Here is a 7,246-nt window from a genome sequence, read left to right on the forward strand (position 1 = left end):
CCGGGTAGGGCTTCTATTGCGCAAATGCTTAGAAATCCTTCTAGGGCTTATTTTATGTGTAAGTCTTATTTTCGGGGAAACACAGTATTTACTTGCTTAGGCCATTCCAGGGTCAGGGTGGCCGGAGCTCGTCCCCACAGCTCAGGGCCCAGGCAGGCACCAGCCCTCGAGTCACAGCGCGCTGACGCCCACACCTGCTGGCAAGAGCCATGCACCTGACCGCACCGCTTTGGAACGTGGGAAGCATGTGGGCAGAACACGCACACTCCACATGGACCATGGCCACAACAGGAATGGATTTTTTTTTTTTTCTCATAAACGTTGTGAGGAAACAAACGACATTATTCGAGGACCTGCCGTACAGCATGCTTTACCATGGACAGTGAGAGTTAAATTACAATTTCCTAAGGGACTGAGATGCATTTACAAATAGATTATCGAACTAGCTGAACCAGGAAGGGCAAAATCAATTTGTTTTTCCTCCTACCATTTTTATTTTTTTTTAAGTCTCTTATATTGGATTTCTCGTCTCTGGCATTGGAGAAAATATGGGGCAGAAGGCAAAGCTTCCCAGTCACTCTCAATCTCATTTTCAGAAATTAACAACCTAACTCAATGTAAATAAAATATGAATCACTATTCCATTAAAAAATCCCTTCTCCCTCACAGCTCCCTGACAATCAATGCTCAGAGAAACCAGCAGTGAGAAAAAAAAGTTGTAATTTCCTTGTTCCACCTTAACCCCACTTCTTCTACCCAAGGTCAGGGCAGCAAAATTTAAGACAAGAGCATTAAAATTTATTACTTGAATGTTGCCATTACAATCTGATGTTGAAATGCCCCCTTTTGGCAAATGTCCAAAGACTGGTTCTTTCTTTCATGGGTGGGTGGCTTTCTTGATTTTTCAGAGGTGCTGCCTTGTGTAGCAAAAAAATTCAGCTGGCTTATGTCCCAGGTTCCCGGTAGGTAACCACTAAGGACCTAACATTTCTCAACTAATGAGAGTGTTTTTGTTATTCATGTTAGACATTTTAGATTATAACAGGTAGTTTGTGCTAATGAACTGATCCGTGATTTATGGTAAGTAAATAACTCAAACTGGGTTGGCCAACCATGGGATTAAGGGGTTGGGGCTTGGAGCCAGGTGATATGAGCCTGACCTCTGGGCAGGGAGGCGGGCTAGAGAATGTGTTCAGTGAAGTGGCTCATGATTTAATCAGTTGTGCCTACACAATGAAGCCTCAGCAAAAAATCTGTAATTTGACCGCTCTGTTGTAAATTTTTTAGAACATCTGATATTCCATATTTTCTAAAATTACTTGACCATAAGAACATTTTTAAGAGTAACACTTGTTGGGACAATTCCATAGTATGGCAGATTAAGAAAAAGAGATATATATCTCTTCTTAGTCATCCTTTTCTTTTTTTAACTCTTTGTGTTTATGTATCACTTGTTTATTCAAACTTCTCAATGAAAGCTTCAAGTGATTGAAGAACTAAAGTTGTGCCCATTCTTAAATTTCTCCCATTTCTCATTTGAAATATTTTGAGTGGCTTCACCATTAAAGATTTCATTTTTCATTAAATGAAACACAGAAACTATAGTACTCAACTGTGCTTTGACCAGTTTCATGTGATATTATAAAATCCCTAATTTTATATAGTTTATTATATAGAATTATATTTTATTAATGTATTATTTATACATTTATAATATAAAATACACATGTATGTATATTTTTTAGGGTAGGATAATCCCTTTACCTGGTTGACTGTTAATGAGCTTACTATTGATATTAACTAGAAAATTCTAAGCATTTAGATGGTGGACCATCAATCTCTTCCATTTTTTATTGGTGTATAGTACTTATGTCTAGAGCACCAATTTGGCAACTACTTTTGAAGATTGAAAAAATGTAGTGTCAGACTGATTTCATAGATGAGAAACACTAAGTGTCAGAATTTTAGTTGTCCAGGATCATTTAACATATCCTGCCTGGTTTAGTGATGTGGTGTTTCTTCAATGTATGGCTTTTTATCTTAATTACATTTCTTGAAGTCTCAGAACCATATATTTTAGCTTTACAATTTTAAACTTAATAGTAATTGCCAAATTCACATTTTCTGTGTAAATGGACAAATGAAAAACTTTTTAACTTCAATAAAATTTGATCAATTATTAAATACAAATGATTAATGGCCACTTTTTAAAACCTAATGATAACTTAAATTGTAGAGGTAGACAGCTACTCAAGTTTATGTGCTGAATAACTTAATAGAAGTATAATATAAAGCTAAGGCTTCAAATTCTGTTTAACATATTATTTTCATGTTTAAATATATAAGCAGATTCATAGCACTACTTTAAGGCCTTGAGGCCTCAAACCATCTACTACATTTATTAACAGTGTGCCTAATTCTCAGTATTTGCACATATAGTGGTTATACCAGTTCAATTATTTGCAGCAGGTAAAACAACATTTAATATGCTTGGTAACATCAAGATTAATAATAGATATGTTCTTTTAATCTGTTTGGAGGGTATGTTCAGTTTTTATAATAACCCCTTTACCACATTCTACAGCTATGACTGTTTGGATTATAAGCAAAGAATAGATGAAAACATATATTTAATTTTTATGTACATGTAGAATCTAAAGTAGGACAATGTTAAGTCTTGCTAACAAAAGTCTCAGAATTCTAATGAGTTATGTGTGTATCTCAAATGTTAGCAAAATATATAATGAAAAAATATAATGTAGAACCATATTTATGGTTTTGTTTAATATCTTTCTGACTAGTGTTTTATGAATTTTCATCCATATGACTGACTTTTTCTTCATTATGATCAAGTAGGATGAGATATATTTTTCTAAAAATAGCATGGTATTTTTTATTTCTATATTGAGAAGAGTTTTCAGAAAATGAAATATTAATGGTTAAAGCTATTGAGAAACTTTTTCCTTTGGAATAGAAACTCTGTTAACAGTTATTAATTTTATTCAGTTTCTTAGTCTTTCAACCATTTTTCTATTACGTGTGATGCTATTTTGTAAAAATGTCTTCAATTGAATAAATAAAACCTTTAATACCATCAGATATGTCAGAAATTAAAAATACCAGGGTTTTCTGCTTCCAATATGGCAGGATATGTCCACCATGGGCTATCTTTCCTGCTGATTACAAAGAAAACATCTGAATAAAGTCTAAGGAAACTAAGAATAAATAAAAGCAAGCAGATCATGGAAAGCAGTCAAAAGCAGGAGAAGTTATGTCAAGGGGGTGAGTTTCCACTGTTTTTCTTTTGTTCTCTTTTCTCTTATGGCCTAGCCCCAAAGGTAGGTTCCAGTAGCACAAGTGCACAAATGAGCAGAAAAGTAGTAGAGTGAAACTTCAAAAATAACTAATGGATAAAAAAAAAACTATGTGGACTAGAGAGTATAGAAGAATATTCCAGAAGAGAGACAACTAGAAGAGGAGAATCCTCAACTATGTGTATGTCTCTACACTAATCTAAGGCTCTCCCATGGCCTCTACATATGTGGGGTAAACTCATTTCAATATAGCAAAGGCTCTGAAGAGCTGAGATTGGAACCAGCACTTAAAGAAGGCAAGACCAATCTCATGGTCTGAAACCACCGGGGCTGATTTTTTGCAAAAATGAAAAAATAAACATTATCCAGAGGGTTATAACAGGACTCGTAATCTAAACATAATATTAAAAATGTCACTGATATAGCTCAAATTTATTCAACTCACAAGGAACCAGGAAAATGTGACCAATTCTCAAGGCAAGTGATAACAGAAATGGTCTGGATATTGATATTATCAGACAAGGATTTTACATCATTTAGTGTAATTGTGCTCCATAAGGAAAAGATAAACCTACTGGAAAATAAATTAACAGACAGAAATTCTCAGCACAGAGAACTTGACCCTACCTGAGACTACTCCTCAAGTGAATTTTAGAAGAAAGAAGAAGTTAATGTGATACTACTAGAAGTTTTGGGATTGACTGTAATTTTCCTGGGAATGTAAGCAATGAGTATGATAACTGTAGCTCTTCTGATGATACCTCAAGACAAGTACAGTTCTCAATGCAAGGATCTTTGGAAAACTTCATGGAAATCCCCTTTATATAAAACAAACAAACAAAACCAAACTGCACTTGATATTTCTTCTCCTAAAATCTATCAAGTAATTTTTTTGTCTCTCCTTTACTGACAAAGTTGTAAAAAAGGGAGTCTACACTTGCTGCTTCTATTGGATCATATTCACGCACTTCTCAGACACCCAAAGTACAGTTCATCCCCTACCTCAGATCATGTTCCATGTTCTCTCTCAGCCATTAACCAGTTCTATAGCTTCAACTACAAACAGGGGTGATTCTCTGTCCTTTATCTATAGATCTGACCTTGTTTCTGAATCTGATACACATTTCCAAGTTCCCACTAAACTTCTCTATGTATCTTACAGGCATTTAAAATTCAATATTATTATTTTAAATGATCAAATATTTATACCTCAAATTTGCCTTTCTAGATATGTTCTTTCACCTGGGTTGAAGACATCTAGTTAGTCACCTGAGCTAGACATTGGGGAGTCATTTTTAATTCCTCTCTCTCTCACTAGTTTTTACCTCCAAGATGTCAAGAAATAGAGTCTGTTCTCATTAACAAATATATAGTGACTATAAAATGCTTAGCTTGAAAAATTAAAAGATAATGGAAATTAAACACTGAATTTCCAAAATTGTTGTACTCTCCAGCATTATTGTAATGTAAACAAACTGTTCACCCAGTTATTTACAGTTTTAATTATTTGAAATTTTATTATTTCTTTCACCAAAAAATTTCATGATATATTTTATTCTGATATACTTGAATCAAAGCTTATGCTGTTAAGATAATTTTAAAATATCTGTTGGGATTACTGTGACATCCTGGGTGTTGCAAACACCGTGAAAGAGTACACTGTGTAAAATGCTGTGGGGATTGCCAAATTTTATTACTCCCCTTCATATTTAATATTGGCATTGGGTCCAGAACAGAAGGTAAACTAAATCAATATGCTTGTTTAAAAAATATTTTCCTCTTTTTCTTCACAGTGAAATAAAAACAACTAATTCCTCTCTCCTTAACCATTAATATGACACAAAACATATTGCCAATATTTTTCATGAATCTATATGGTTTTGAAAGGAAAAAAACCTGGAATTAAATTTTGCTACGACACAAACCCACATATATTTTTTGACTGTGACTATATCCTTATTCTAAGCCATGCCATAAATTTGGCATTCAAAGAAGTGAATAATATGAGGACATTGAGTAATATGCTCAGAGATTACATATTGCAGCTTCTACAAGCATTAATGAGGCTATCACTGCACATTCCTGGGGCAGCTTGCTGAAAATGTACTGCTCTATGTCTGTCGCACTGTCCTTTTCACATAAAGTTGAAGCAAATGAAGAATTGCTGCTCCATAAAGCTTAATAACTAAGTAAGGCAATCCCAGGTTTATTTTAGACCCTACATCCAAGGTGATCTCTGGGAATTGTTGATTGAGTAACTATGGCATGTTTTACATCATTTTTATTAATAATGAAGAAGTCATGTACATGGCATCAGTAGTTTTAAGTTGTAAGTTGCTTTGAAACAGTATGTTTTAAAATAATCATAAAAATTTAGTTGTATATCTGTTTCAAATATGTTTTTTCTTGTCATTATCTGTTGACTTTATTATCAACAATTTTGACGTGTGTTTGCATTATTCTTTTTAAAAAGTGGATCTAAACCTGAGAAAGGATACAATAGTTTGGATGTTCCCTCCAAAACTTGTGTTGAAACATAATCCCAAATGTAGAGAGTTTGAGAGGTGAGGCCTTTAAGAGGTGATTGGATCATAAGGGCTCTGGCCTCATGATGGATTAATAAATTATCATGGGAGGGGAACTGGTGGCTTTGTAAGAAGAGGAAGAGTGCATGTGAGCACACAAGCATACTCAGCCCAATCTCCCTGTGATGGCATCAGTAGTTTTAAGTACCAACTTTGGATTCTGGAGAGAGAACCCACCAGCAAGGAAGCCCTCACCAGATTTGGCCCCAGACTTGGACTTCCCAGCTCCCAGAACTGTAAGAAATAAATGTTTTTTTTCTTATAGACTTCTAGTTTCACATATTCTGTTATAAGCAACAGAAAATTGACTAAAGCAAAGGATAAAAACACTTTTATGCAATCTGTCATAGCAGTCTTTGGTGACAACTAATATTTTCTATAGTTCTTATTTGAATGAATATTATATAGAGCTATTTCATAAGAACATAAGAGTTATTCATTTTCTAGTAGATGATTTAATGTATTTAATATATAGCTCTTAAATAAGTAAATATGTTATTTCTTTACATGTAGTTTCTTTGATATTTTGATATATTCATTTAGGACATGTGGAAAAAATGAAAAAATAAACATACCATCTATATTGTGTAGAGATAATGATTGTAGAATAAAGTAGCATGGTGAGGGGAAAGCATAATGATATGAAGCCATTCCTGGGGCAGGTGGAAGGTGATATATGAAGAGAGGGCAGAAGAAAGTGAGAGAAAAATAATAAGAAAAATCTCATGTAAGAGAACTGCAGATAGAGAAAAAAGGAGGTGTGAATTCCTGAGACAGGCATGAGGCATGACTTTAAGGAAGGCCATTGAGACTAGACAAAACGAGATAAATGGTGATTGACGGAAATAATCTTGGAAAGATACACAGGGTGTCATTTAGGCATTGTTACATAACAAGTCATTCTAAAATTTGTGTTGCCTAAAAAACAACTGTTTATTATTTTACATGAGTCTATGAGACTCTTCTGGGCTTGATCACACATCTGCTGTCACCTGTTAAGTCAACTGGGTGATGTTTGGTGAAGGATGACTTCCAATGGAATGTCTAGACTAAAAGGGCCACGAACTGCCTATTCAGTTCAGATATTTGTAATATTAATAATATCTGGGTGAGATTTTTTATTGCATTTTTATAAAGATAGCAAAAGTAATTTTTACAATTATTGAATGTTCTCCATAGAATGAAAATTATAATTATTTTGCCACATAGCCAACTTGGGAATATATATTTTAAATAACATACAACTTCATTTTCATAAATTATTTCTTTTTTTTGTTAAAATCATGTGAAAAAAGGGATAGAGGTAATCCCTTCCCCCCTACAATGCTCACCACATCCTTAAGATAT

Source organism: Microcebus murinus, chromosome 15 (genome assembly GCF_040939455.1).
Source record: "Microcebus murinus isolate Inina chromosome 15, M.murinus_Inina_mat1.0, whole genome shotgun sequence".
Lineage (NCBI taxonomy): Eukaryota > Metazoa > Chordata > Mammalia > Primates > Cheirogaleidae > Microcebus > Microcebus murinus.